The following is a 14,710-nucleotide window of genomic DNA, read 5'->3' as shown; positions in this document are numbered from 1 at the left end:
TACAATGCGTGTGTTGTTATTTCGGGTATAAAGCTACCATGCGGGAGCCGGGCAGGACGAAAAGCAGGCCCGCAACTCCACTACAATATTCTGCTCTGCTGTAGTGATTCTACTTGCAAAACTAACACCCACCATTGATGTAGTGATTGGGAGCAAGGTTTCTGATCCGTACATACCTGGGTTAAATCATGACCTTATTTATGTGATCTTGAGTTCATGGCCTCTCTAATTCTCTTTCATCACTTTTGTTAAGTGGGAATAAAAATAGCAATGTATTCATAAGATTATTGTGATGCTTAAGAACTTTGTTGTTTTCAAAACTCTCAGACCTGTATATTTAATATAGTATATACTTAATAAATATTTTTACACTATTATCATTAGATAATTGCTGCCAAATGCATATTTTAGCTCAGATTTTGCTCTGAGTATTGCAACCATCTAGCTAACTGCTTATCTGTATCTATATGCACCATTGGCATCAGAACTTCAATGTGACACAAATCCAATTCACTGTTCTTTACTCACCCACTTGTATCTTCACCCAAACATGATCTTTTACTTCAGCCGTCATTCGTCATTATTTATAACAGCTTTACTGTTTACTCAGTTATTAACTTTTCTAAGCCGGGGGTGGGGGTCCATTTCATGTGAAAAAAAGCATTTGCATGAAACATTCAGCTTTAAATACAAGATGACATTGATCATTTTAAATCTTCAGTTGGAACCCCAGATTTGGACTATGATTGATTTGAAAAAAATAAATAAGCTTTCTCTTCTTTTTTGCTTGTCCTTTTCTCTTTCTTCATGTTTTATCAGCCTTCTCTTTCCTTAAATTTTATGTACCCATTTCTAACCCTTCACATTTGATTACACAATTTGTTCATGTCTGAATAGTACTCCTACTACATCTCCAAATGTCATCTATCATTTACTTTCTAAAACATGCCTGAGGCCTTCCTGATTTCTCTAGTCAATAAAATACTATATATATAAATGTTGTATCTTTTTATTTTATGTGAGTGAATTTTTGCCTGCATGTATGTATGAGCACCTCATGCAAGCAGTGACAAAGGAGTCCAGAAGTGGTAGTCAGACCCTTTAGAACTGGAGTTATGGATGGATATAAGTTATCATGTGGTTGCTGGAATTGAACCCAGGTCCTCTGCAAGAGCTGCAAGTGCTCTAACCACTGCATCATTTCTCCACTCCTATTAACACTGGGAATTTACATTTTAAAATTGAATGTTGCTTTTGCACATTACATAATTTACAATGCATCTGTCACAAATTGCAAGTTTCTCATCTATGAGAATCCCCTGAAGTGACTTGTACACACCTCCTTTTGCTTTCATTCACTCTTTTCTGGGCCCTTCTTTTTCTAGCAAACATGGGCCATTGAAGTTGAGTTGTATTTGCTTCTCTCATTCTACTGGGTTTCTCCCTTGGTTATTTTTAGTCTATTTTCCAGAGATAAAATTTATATACAGATGTATATGACCTCCCAATTTTTTTCTAAATTTCTTAAACTTCAGCTCAAATTTCAATGCCATATCTCAAAAGTTCTTGTGGCCATTTTCATTAGGATGCCTCCCCCCCAACTCCAAACTTAATACTAAACTGAAACCTTTCTTTAGTTTCTTCGTTACCTGGTATTGCTCTGGTGAAGGTGATCATGATATTCTAAGGCTGTGGAACTTGTTTGCAGGAAAAAAGTAGACAAAACTGGAACTTTGGGCTGGAACATTTCCTTCTGTACAAGTGGAGCACAGTGACTGTTCTGGGGGAGCTTGCTCTACCCCAATGGTGAAAGAAACACTGAAAGTGGAAGCCTGGCTTAGGGAGATTCTGGGAGAAGGAACTCCATCAGGAAGTGAACAAGAGGCTATTCGTGAGGATGAATTCAAAGCTAATGAAATTAAATTTAGGTGGAAGATATTGCAAGATAGCAACTACTACTTACTGCTCTTACTCAGAACTGTAACAGAAAAGAAGAAAAATGATACGAAAGACATGAGGTTTGTCAAGAAATTTGATAGAAAGTTAAAAAAAGCAGGCAAGTAGAATAATGGGGATAGAGCCAAACATCTGCAATTATTAAAGAGAAACTTCACTTTCTTCACTGGGACAACAGGAAAGAGTAAAACTTTACCCATTGAAGACTCCAATTCGTGAAAATGGGTATTTATTTAAAATGATGAAAGCCTGGATAAAGGATGCTCATGAAGTGATGCCCTGCTCCAAAACAACTGCCTAGGCAGATAGAAGTCACTGCAGTTCTAGTCCAAGGGACAACCTGTACCTCAAGCTAACAGCAGAACTTGGCAGTGCTGTCCATGCGATACTAGTTTTGTAGGCATAAAGATTGAGGGGATCATGGGATCTTATTCCAATATTTTAGCTGCCAAACCGAGGCAATGTATAGTAGTATCAGGGTCACTATTAGGAAGACCAGAGGCTGCGCTGTGATGCTGTGAAGGGGAAGTCTATGTTCCAGCAGGTACCCAAGGACATTGAAGATGCCAGAACCATGGAACATTTGTTAAGAAAATCTGCAGGCACGAACTGGAATAAACTCAAGAGAGAGGTTATCTGTGCTGCAGCTGGTGGAGCTAGAGGGATGGGGCTACACAATGACTTTGGAGTCCAAAAAAGTCTATCATAAAACCCAGATAAAGGACATGGTGTTGGTCCTGCTGGGATTCAGGCTTGCCTTGGTTTGCTATTTTCCTTGGTTTGTTAATGCCCCCATTCCTCTGTTTCTTAATATGAATATTTACTCTGTACAGCTGTTTATTGGAACAGCATTTTTATTTCGTTGGTGCTTTTGTTTTAGACATTACCTTGCATCCCAGAAAAGACATTGGACTTTTGAACAGTGTTTGGACTGTTAAGAACTAGGGAGTGATTGGAAATTGAATTGAAGACAATTTGCATGATGAGACAGTCAAGAGCCTATGGAAATAAAGTGTGGAACATTATGGCTTAAAATGATAGGTCAAGCTGACAAAGAGGTGGACTTATGATAGTTAACAGTGACTAACACTAACGGCGTGTAAAATCTTCTTTGAGGGAATAGCCTCTCTCTAAGCCTGCTTGTGAGGGATTAACTGATTAGGTTATTTGAAGTTGAAGTGAGAAAACCCATGCTAAATGTGAGTGGAAACATTATGTGGACTAGGTACAAACTGCATAAAAATGTAGTTAGTTTGACATAAGCATTCCTCACTCCCGGCCTCCTGAGATTTATGATTTATGTGACCCCCATTCTCAAGCTCTTGACGCTTGGACTCCCTTGCTAGGATGGACTGTCCTCTTGAACTTTGAGCCAAAAATATACTCATTCCTTAATTTGCTTAGATCCAAGTAATTTATCACAGAAATGAGGAAAAGGTAAGCAATATATAGAAACTTAAAATCACAGTAATAATTTGACTAAGTTTATCTTCCACATACAATCATTTATTACAATATATCTACTCTTAATAATCATTATTGGCATGGAGGTTTCCCACCACATACCACCAATATTAGTTTTAACAAATAAACTTGGTGGATAATGGGCTGAATACCTTGTATATGTAAACTGACTCCAATCTACAGCATTTTTGTAAGGTAGATATTTCCAGTATTATATGTTCATAGATAAGGCGACAGAGCCAGAATCAGCCTGATAGATTTGTGCCCCAATTCTCTAGCTATATACTGTTCTAACTTTTGGGTCTAGAATTCTGGAATTCCTTCCTAGTTGGAATGTTTACATTTTGTTCAATATTTCTGGAATACTGTTTCAAAATATTCATTTCCGAACATGCTATCATTAGTTCACCTCCCATCTCCAAATCGTTTTGTTTCTCCCTTTCATCCACCAAATGAGATCCAACCTCAGCCTTATACATAAAGCCCTGCACAATTTTCCCACAGCAAATGTCATATCTTCTGGAGGTATAACTGTGTTAATTTCTATGAAGATCTTAAATTGCAGTGCCATACCCAGGCATCTTAGTATCTCTTTTCCTGTTTTCTCTTGTCATCTGGCTCAGTTTTGACCATTCGGTAGGCTTCTACAGGAAAAAGAACTAGTGTGAATGCTTGTTTTTCACAGGGTTTCCTTTTAGGCACAATACTGAGTGAAAACTTGCCCTTTGATTAAAAATAGGCTATCAATAACCCCTTGGAAGACTACAGTTTTCATCACTTTTAGATATGGTCTCCTCTTTCTGCTAGTCTTTTCATGTTTCTCTTCCCTGACCCAATTGCAGTACCATTATCGTGGGCCACCCTCTCTTTTGCCATACCAAGATCTCAGGGTGATTTTAGTTACTCACTATCACTTTGTCAGTCTTTTCCTACTCTGAAACTACGGTATTAGTTTTTATCTTTTTGTTGTCAATCTTTTGTCATTGCTTGGTGTTTAACATCAGACTAAAAGTTTCTAATTCTGGAAAGGTTTCTGGAGACGACCACTGACTGAAGCTGACAGCAGAATAAAAAAACCCTTGAGTTTAAATATTTCATGCAAGTTTCAGACTTTCATCCCACATTCAGTACTAGCCAGGGTCCCCTGAGCACTATATCCATGAGATGCCATGAAAGTGACAACTGGAAAGTACACGTCCCAATTCTGATGTGTAATAAATCTCAAGATGTTCATGAATCACAGAAATAAATAAGGCTTCTTAGTGTTTCTTTGGATATTTGCTGCTTTCTGAGCATTTCCCCAACAGCAAGAATAGGAGCTACGATATCAAGGGACAGTATAGAAGCCCCTTCTACTTAGATGAGTACGCTCAGAAAGGTCAAGCTTTCAAGATAATGGAAGGGAATTCATTTATTTATGAGGATTTAGAATATTTATAACATCTGCCATGTTTTCAATGGTTTCAAGCATTTTAAACAATGTTAATTTTTTTGAGGCAGGAAATATGTATTTATTAGTTAATTTGAAAGTATTTACATTTTTAATTGATTTTTATTGAGCTTTACATTTTTCTCTGCTCGCCTCCCTGCCTCAATGTTGATCAAGTTTTTTTGCCAGTAACCAACAGTAATAAAAAGTTTTATATTGGACCCACTAATCCACAAACATGGGCATGCATGTACAAATATAATACATGCACACACATTTTATTCATACATGTATGTTACTGAAAGAGAAAAGTTTTCACATGGTAATATTTACTCTTACTATTTGGTGTTCACATTGTTATTATTATTATTATAATTTCTGAAACTATGGGACTCTGAAATGACCTACATAAAATGGAATGAAAACAACAAAATTGAGACATTAGGATTATACAATATTCAAGCTATTCAGGTGATCATCATGGATCTAAAGGGGAGGTATAACTCATCTTAGAAACTCAGTGGAAACCACCGATTGATGGGATAACTGATTGACCTAATTCTCTGTCACTTAACATTGGTAATAGTCCTTCTAAAGTTGCCTTATGGTGCTATAACAGAAGAATAAAATGGACTGGAGCTTCAGTTTGTCATAGCATAAAACCTTCGTATTCACAGTTGCTTATATTTTCATTCAGAAGTTTTGAATGAAAACAAACAAAAACATTAGGGGTGATGGCAGCTGCACAGATGGGAAATAGAGTGGGAACGAAGTTTGCTTTGAATGCTCTTTTATATATTACGATTTTTGAACCACAGGCATAAATTACCTATTCAAAATTTTAGTAAGGATGATAAAAGGCTGGAGATATGGATCCATGCAGAGCCTTTGCAAAACATACGCAAAGCCCCAGGGTTCATCTCTGCACAGTGGAACATAAAGAAGAGAAAACAGGAAAGAAAATAAAGTAGTGTCCAGCCTCCCCCCCCACCCCCCCCGTGATGGTCACTGTTCTGTGTCGACTGTGTTTAGAATTTCACACTTCTAGGCGTGGCTTGGCGGGTACTTCCAGAGATTTAATTGTGGAGGGAAAAGGTACTCTAAAAACAGGTGCAGTGTTCCAAGTGTTAGGGGCCCAGACTGAGTAAAAAGAGAAAAAAGCCTGATGTCTTGTAGCATCCATGTCTTTCTCTTTCCAACAACAGCTGCTACATGCTCCAGTTTCTGTATGATCACAGTGCCTTCATCACCATAAAGCATCTCAAATCATGAGCCCAAATAAGCCTCTTTTACCTTAAGCTTCTTCCTCTTAGGTAGCTAATCACAGTAATACAGAAACTAATTATCCTCCACCCCTCCTGTCCACGGAGCGATATATTCTAAGACCTTTAGTACCTGAAACTGTAGACAGAACTAAACTATATTTGTACTATGCTCTTTTCTTATACATACACTCTTATGATATAGTTGAACTTATGATTTAGAGGTTGTTGGAGAGTTGGTAGGAGCACTTGTTGCTCTTACAGAAATGACCCAGGTTCAATTCCCTTTCCAGAACCCATATGGTGGCTCACAACCATCTGTAATTCTAGTACCAGGTAATCAGATAATTTGATGTTTTCTCTTTTGACTATTCTGGCACCAGAAACACCTGTGGTGCATATATAACATTCTTGCACATAAAAATAAATGAATCTTTAACAATTTCAAAGGAGTAAATTTCTACTTTTTGTCTTCTTAAAAATATAATTTAGGCACATTAAGAGGCTGACGTCAACAATCAATAATAAAACAGAATAGCTATAATGTCTATAATATTCTATAATGTCCTAAAATGGAAATTATGTGTATATTGTTTCTCTCTTTCTCAAAATATTTTGTTGTAGTGTATTCATCTTTCTTCCTGTGATGTTGTGAGATGATAAAATTTCTATGTGATGGTAGAAAATGTGGTGACTGTCATAGGGATTGTGAGGTGCTGTTGGGCTAATATGCAGATGTAATTATTTATACACAAACACTGTGATAAATCTGGTAATGTGATGGACACCAAGTGATTAATGAATAGATAGTGTATGTAGTGTTATATATTAGACAGAAAGATGATTTAGGTCTTGATCAGAATGAAAAAGGGCAGCATAAAATTTCATTACACAATTCACAATTGAGATTTTATGAATTATTTACTTTTGAATTTTTCCAGTTAATATTTTCAGACTGAAGTTGGTCATTGATAACTAAAACTATGGAAAGTAAAAGCCCTAAATAACAACAGAGCAAACAATTATAACAATCAAAGAGCTTTTTGATAAAAAGAGGCAGTATAATGCAGACCAAAGGGGAAAATGCAGTATCTAAAGGAAGAGAGGTTTGTATTTATAATTATACCTGCATAATTTAATAGCTATGTAATATACTACTATGTACCTTCTGACTCTTCTTCTTTCATCTGTTAAATGGGAATAATGCTTACCAAATGAATTATGTTCACAATCATTTGATATCATGTATTATACTACTCAGTGCCTAGAAGATTGTGCTAGAGAGGATGTGGTCTCCCAATTCACCAACGCTTACCCTCAGAACCTGTATGTATTATGTTACATGACAAGGGGGTGTCAGGCAAGATTAAAATATTAAGTAGTTAAATATGCAGGTTATCCTTGATTTTCTGCATAGAATCAATGTAACACTCCTACCTCAACTCAAGTTAGTCAATTAAAGTTAGTTTGGAGAAACTGTAATGTATTATACATATTAAAATAGTTAGAAAAGATGAACTTGAATGCACTCACCACAAATGCATTATGCATATTAAAATAATTAGAAAAGATGAACTTGAATGTACTCACCATACAAATGTGATAGAGTTTGAGGTGATATAGTAATTACCATCAGTCGATAGGTTTCCAGTGTATGCAAAAATAAAACCCTTCTACCTTTATATAAACGTTATTTGTAAATCAACTTTAAAATACAACAGGAGAGGAAAGAGAAGAAGAAGGAGGAGGAGGAGGAGGAGGAGGAGGAGGAGGAGGAGGAGGAGAGATAAAGAAGAGTGAGAGATTATAAATGTGATTCAATTTGCTGGAATTGGCTTTAAAGAAGGATACTGAGCAATGTGAATGCATCTAGTAGCTATAAAGGACTTTCCTGAATGCCTTCAAAGCACTCTGGGTCTTAGTCCTATGCCCAAGGAAGTGAACTGTGCCAAGAAAACCTGGATAAACAAGGGAATTGATTTTCCCCTCAAACTTCCAGAAGAAAATACCATTCTGCTGATTCCTTGATTGTAGTTCAGTGAGTTTCCTAGCAGATATCGGATATACTGAGTTATAAAATGATATCAACAACAATAAAAATCTAAATCTGATCTATTTTAAATTAATAATGAGTACTAGATTAATATGTGTATGCTAAATTTTCATAGCAGAAATAGAAATCTAATACAAAAATGTTCAACAATTGATAAAATGTGTATTGTTTATTATTGTGGCCATGGAAATCTTAGAAATTAGCTATCTGTATGGTCTAAGATGATTAATACCATACGAATCTGATCTACTTGAAAAGTCAAAGCATGTTGGGCAACCTGAGTTCCAACAGCAGTTGGGTATCTTACACATCAAAAAACTGGCACTCAGAGATTGTGGTCTGCCTCTGTGTCTTTATAATTAGGCTATCCGGAATACATATGCCAACTAAGTATTTACAGATTCAAATGCATAGTGAATTTATTGAAGTTTACAATTATTATACCAATCATATTTTACAGGTCAGCAAAATAAGCAAGAAGGTATGGGTAGGGATGAAGTGGGAGTCACTAATATTAATCTATAAAACAGTGACACGTATAGTAAACACTTAAGTCATTAAATGGATATAAAATGGAATATTACATCATTCCCCTGAGCTTTAGCTACTGATTCATCTATAAAATATGAATGAAGATGTAGTTATTTCATATTCTTGAGAAAGTTTAAATGAGATACTGCATGGAAACTGGTAAATAACTAAGTACCATGTAGGTATTTATTGCTGTTGAGCTTACTTTTGTAAAATATTTTGATAAATCAGTGTAATTTTTATCTTATGTCAAATGTCTGCTCTTTGAAGAAATCATCATTGAAGCCTAGATGAAGATTTATACATGATATGTTTGCCCCATTGGGAGTGTTTTACAAGGTCATTGGTTCAGATTAAAAACTGTATTTATATTTACTTTACCTACATCATTTATTTTAGACAAATCATCTTCCCCTTATCTGATGAAGAGTTGTAATTCTCTCATTTTGAAGATTATTTGGCTACAAACATATTAATACTATGCCAGCCTTGATCTCCTTCTGAATAATAGTTGTGGGTATTTGCCATATTTTCTTCAGTAGCAAGAGAACTCTAACTCTCTCTTTCTGTGTGTGTGTGTGTGTGTGTGTTTGACTTAGATTTATATATGTTGTGTATTGGGAGGTGCATACACTACTATATGGGTGTAAAGGTCAAAAGAGAACTTCGGGAGGCAGTTCTTACTACCGCGTGTGTCCCTGGAATTGAACTTGAATTGTCAGGCTTGTTGACAAGCACAGTTTCAGTTAAAGAGCAGCTGAAACATCTTAACAGACCTTTGTGTATTCAGAAGAAAGGGGATAAGTGAGAAGATAAGTTGCTGAGGTAAAGCAACAACAGTGTCTGTTACAGAAAGGATGCCTTGGATCCCTGTACTAATGAGCTTGAGGAAGGAGGGTTAAGAGTTCAAGGTCACACTAGGCTACACCTTGAGACTTTGTCTCAAACCAAACAAACTAGATATTATATAATAAAAAAACCATATAACTATAAATATGGGAAGAAAGTAGAATATAATGATCATACATTCGGTTTTAGAATCCAGTCAATTTCCTGGAAGGATCTCCGGGGGTCTTTATAAAAGTTATTCAGTATGAGAAGATAGTCCTGAGTTCTTGTTTTGGCTTGGTCGCTAGCTAGTTTTGTTACCTAAACAAGCTATCTCTAATTTCTAAGTACCGATTTCTCTATGAGAAAAATGAGGCTATTACACCTGTCACTTTCTCAGCATCATTTTAATTTCGTTTTTGCTAAGGAAAATGGCTGGGGGTAATTTCAATGGTTGTCAGAATCCAAAGGACAACTGTGCAAGGAGTAAAGGCAAACCAAACCCGGGGCACTTCTAAAATTCCCTTGACCCAATGAACTGTAATTGTTCTGAGCCCCACCAGCTTTTATCCTTTAAACAATCTGCTCTCACTTAGATGAAGATGATTCAAAATGCATGTTTGTTTATGAGACCATAGCTGAGTCATCCAGGAATCATTCCTTGCTGGCAAGATGGGTCTGCTAGTCTCACTGGACAAGGGGCGTTAGGGGCCCATCAACAGAGGAAAGTGTAGCGAGTTTTAGAGAGAGGACAGCATGAAGAATCAGTAGCTCCTAGTCCCTAGAAATAAGGGCTAACTTGGCTGTAGTCCTCTTCCGGGGTTGACTAGCTTCTGCTTCTGCATAGACTGGCATCGTTTCGGAATCTAGGCTGCAAAATGTGTCATACCTGTTCCGAAAACCATGGAAAATGACTGGACAGGATTAAGTTGATGGCATCGTGGGGCACAGGACACTTCTTGAAGTATGATGAGGGCCCCCATTTCCCACCAGCTAGAAGGAGGCATCAGAACAGCTTTGTGTTTTCAGCTGCAAGCACAAGTCTCTGCAGAAGGAAATCAGTCAGAAATGGTTTGTTTCCTTTTCTTCAGCAACGGAGCCAGGCGAAAGGCAAATTAGAAGATTCGGAGCCAGGCAGGCTGGAAGTAGCGCGACACGTGTGAAATATTCATTTGATAATTAAACACCCGAGTGGCTAGTAGATTGGAGTTTAGTATGCTAAGGAGTGAAAGGAAATAACAAAGCTGCAAATGTTCTCCAAGGTCCCCAATTCCCTGCTTCTAAGGAATTTTGTTACTGTTTACTCAGTGTTTACAAGTCGAATTGCAGGCAGTTTTACAGTATTTCACATCTGAGGTGATTTTCTGAACTAATTTTGTTTCAAGCCAAAGCAAACACCTGGATGCTTTTCTTTCCATGTGTTTCCAAAGCCTTTAGCCCTCCTGTTCCTTTCTTTTCCCCATTCCGAATCTCTGATTTTCTGCCCCTGCCTCCTGTGATTCTGTGTGCCACTCTTGTTTTAGTTGTTAGTTCTAGAATGAACAGAATCAGAATTACAAATCTTCTATCTGGAAAGGCTGGCTGATATCACCTGATCCTTATCTGCTCTTGAAGCTTATGCTAAAGCCCCGTGAATCTGTATCAAGGGAGCTAGTTCTACAGTGCTTCTGACTTCTTGCAGCAGCCTATCTCCCTGTCTCTTGAGTAATCCCAGGTCAGGACCATTTCAGCAGCTGGAATAGAGCAAATACTCAACACCTTATGCTTCATCCCTGTTGATACTTTGAGTTCTTCCCTAATCGTGAAGCTGTTGGTTTTTTCCTACCCATCTGTTATGCTTGTCCTTGCTATTTTACCCCATATAAGAAGAGATTTATATCAGAATGGGGCAAAATAACAGCATGGGCACCTTTTCAGGTTGTACCTGAGTAAGCCTCATTCTGTGTCTCTCGGCAATACGTGTTAGAGCAAATTGTCTGACGCAACATAAACAGTTTCACTTAATGCAGAATCTGTTTCTCTTGTTTGCCGAGTTGAAAGGAGGCAATTAATTATATTTCAGTAGCATCTAATAAATAGAAAGTTCAATTAAAGAGCGTGGATGCTTTTGAAAACACACTTTCAGCACCCTCCCTTCTACAGAAGCAGGTCCCAGATTGTACGGCGTTGATTGGAGTCCTTGAAAAACTATATATACACACACAAAAGAACCAAATCAGTCTATCTATATACAGATATAGACCCCCCACATATAGTTTATGAATATAGATACACAGTTTATGAAAACAGCAACACTCTGGAACTAAAACACAGGCTTCAAGTGCTATTCTGTTCTTTGTTCAACCTTACAGACTTTTAATGTTCCCATTTTCTCAGGCTAAACATTTGCTTTAAAACTAACTTGGCACTATGTGAATGTACTATCATGCCTTTTAATTTAGTAGATTTTCAAGATTAGTGAAAGGCACCATTTAAATCTCAGGTTTTAAGACTTGATGGGAAATAAGAAACGATACAGATCATCTATAGAATACCTCTAAGTCCAAGAAATAAAAAAATCGGCAATTGGGAATACTGACATATCAACACGTCACTCCAGCTAAATACCACAAAGAGAGCTATATGGCAATAGACAACTGGGTACCATATGAGTATAGTAATTGTTACTCATTCGAAGCCAGGGAAAACACACGCCATCTCTAAGCAGAACATGATTGATTAGTCTTTGCCTTTCCTACTCATACAATAAACTCGGGTAAAGTTCAGGGATTCTGTGTTCCAGGCCGGTTTCCCGGCTCCAGGCTTTTCATAAGGGAGTGATAATATTGCTAAACACTTGGCTATCACCAGGTGCGTGGCTGTGGGTCAAACATCCCACCTCGGCAGTAGGGAAAAGGACCTCCTCCCAGGCTTTCTCACAGATGCAGCAGAAAGGCTAGGATCTGTGAATTGAGCTCAGAACCTGAGTATATGGAACATGATTGTGAGTATTCCAGTCGTGGCATACGGTGCAGGCATGTGTCCCCTTTAGAGCAGAGATCTGACTAGTACCCCCATTTTGCATTCTGGGTCCCTTAAAAGAATCCAGGTAAACTGAACTGGCCAGCTCTTAAGGTTGAAGGTTACAAAACCAGCAAGGTAAAAGGAAGCTCTGGTCCCTGAGCCCTCAGGGATCAGCTTCTTGGTTCTCTTGTTGGAAGCTGTCCTTGAAGACTGAGTATCTTTATTCTTACCCTCATCCTGGGACCATTTTAAAGGGGCTTGGGAGCAGGCTGTCCGGGCGTGGGGTGGGTTGGGAGCATAATCTCTACCTCAGGAAATCACAATAACTCACTATCTAGGCTCTGATTCAGGAGAACATTGCTAATGAAAACGATGCTTTTGGTAGGTGCCAACAGTCCTAAACCTCTAAGGCTGCCTCCTCCATTTCACGACTGTCCCAGGTGTCCCAAAACAATCTGTTGCTGGTCCCCATTTGCATCCCACCACCCCAGCCCACAGTCAGCTAGCCAGCCAGCACCTTTCCAGCCCACAGTAGCTTAGCACCTTCATTCAAGCCTCATTTCCCTGCTGCTCCACAGCAACAAATAGGACAGCACCCGTGCCGCTTACCAACTTACCCCAGGCTAAGAGCTTTCTTCAGATTTGCCTTGTCTGGAGTCCGTGCACCAGGGCGCGTGGTGCGACAGCCTTCCTGGACTCCTCTTCCGCGGCGCGCAAAAGGCAGCCGCCTGGGACAGTCCCGGGTCTGGAGGCTGCCGTGTGGGTGGGTGGTTGAGCACAGGCAGAGGAATCAGGGTGCCCAGAGACTGACTCCTACTTGGGCTTCCCCCTTTGCTCTTCAGTTACTGCCAAACTTCCTTCTGGCCAGATCTCCTCACCTTTCGCCTTCACCAGTGCCCGAAACTCTTGGCTCCAGTGGTGCTCCTGCTCTGCTCTCGCTTGTCCTCTTTCAGCTCTTTCTCCCAACCTGAGTCCCTTCAGACACACGCACCCGCTTCACGCGGCAAGCCACAAACAATAAGAGCAAGCGGAGAAGCCAACACCGGGAAATTGAGGCTAACTGATACGCCGGTAGGAAGAGAAGTGTGTGTGGAGGGGTGAGCGTGGAAAGAAACCGCATTCACACTCTTACAGGCACGCACCCTCAGGCTAGGTAGCTGATAAGAGCTCCAGCCACCTCTCCAACCCTATTTTCTAGACTAAAGGTTTCTGTCCCCTACTGCTGCTGCTTCAGGAAAATCCTATACCAGCCAAGGGGAGAGAAAAGCGAAGAGGGGTGGGGAGGGGAAAATCAAGGAGGCGCGCTCCCTTTCTCCTCCCCACCCCTAGATCCCAAAATGTCCAACCCTGAGCTCTTCTTTTCCCTTCTATCTGCTCCAGGTTCTCATCTGCTGCTCTTCTCCCTCTCTCTTCTGGGGGTTGGCTGAGAGCTGTGGAGAACCCGTCGCGGTTGATTGTGTGTGTGTGTGTGTGTGTGTGTGTGTGAGAGAGAGAGAGAGAGAGAGAGAGAGAGAGAGAGAGAGAGAGAGAGAGAGAGAGAGGTGCGGGGGGGGGGGGGCGGGAAGAGAGAGGAGCACCTCTCACCTCCCCCAGCCCCTGCCCAAAGCCTAGCTGGCGGTCGCCTCTCAGCCAAGGCGGGCGGGGCGGGGAAGGCGGGCAGGGGGGAGGGCAAGCAGGAGGACGGGGCAGCCGCTCCTCCCTGCTCTGTAGCTCGGTGGCCAGGGGTGGAAAGAAGCCGCAAGCCGCAGCAGCAGCCCCAAGTCAGCCCCCGCTGCCCCGTCCCACCGTCTCATCTCTCCCCCCTCGGTACGGAATTTTCTGTTTCGTTCGTTTGGTTCCCCCAAGACTTCCCCTCCCCTGGGTGGTGGCAGAGACCCGAGGGGCTAGGGGAGGCTGAGAGCGGGTGAGGGGAGCGGGTACAGGAGCGCCTCTGGCGCCTGGTTTACAGAATCTCCTTTTTACCTCTTTCCCCAAGTGTCTCCTGTTTTGGGCAGTGACCACTACCCGTCCATCTCAACTAGGGCTCTGTGTTAGTAGCGCCTGAACTGTGCGAGTCATGCTGGAGAAAGAGGAGTTGATCAGTTTGGAGCGAGGGCATGTTGCCCGCGGGACAGTGGAACAGGGGGCTCAGTGTCCTCAGGGACCTGGCATCTTCTGGAGCCGGTTTCTAGGTTTCTGTCAGAA

At 40.2% G+C, this 14,710-nt stretch overlaps 1 protein-coding gene across 1 annotated transcript in view; it reads right to left on the bottom strand.

The window, feature by feature from the left end:
- Trpc5 (transient receptor potential cation channel subfamily C member 5) overlaps positions 1-13,979 on the bottom strand; it is a 310,345-nt gene extending 296,366 nt beyond the window's left edge. Inside the window, exon 1 of the mRNA XM_057759928.1 lies at positions 13,144-13,979. The gene's annotated coding sequence lies outside the window, so the exon portion shown is untranslated. The remainder of the gene's footprint in view (positions 1-13,143) is intronic.
- Between the last annotated feature and the right edge of the window lie 731 nt (positions 13,980-14,710).

Source organism: Chionomys nivalis, chromosome X (assembly GCF_950005125.1).
Source record: "Chionomys nivalis chromosome X, mChiNiv1.1, whole genome shotgun sequence".
NCBI classification, from domain to species: Eukaryota; Metazoa; Chordata; class Mammalia; order Rodentia; family Cricetidae; genus Chionomys; species Chionomys nivalis.
This window is presented reverse-complemented; position numbering and strand designations above follow the sequence as displayed.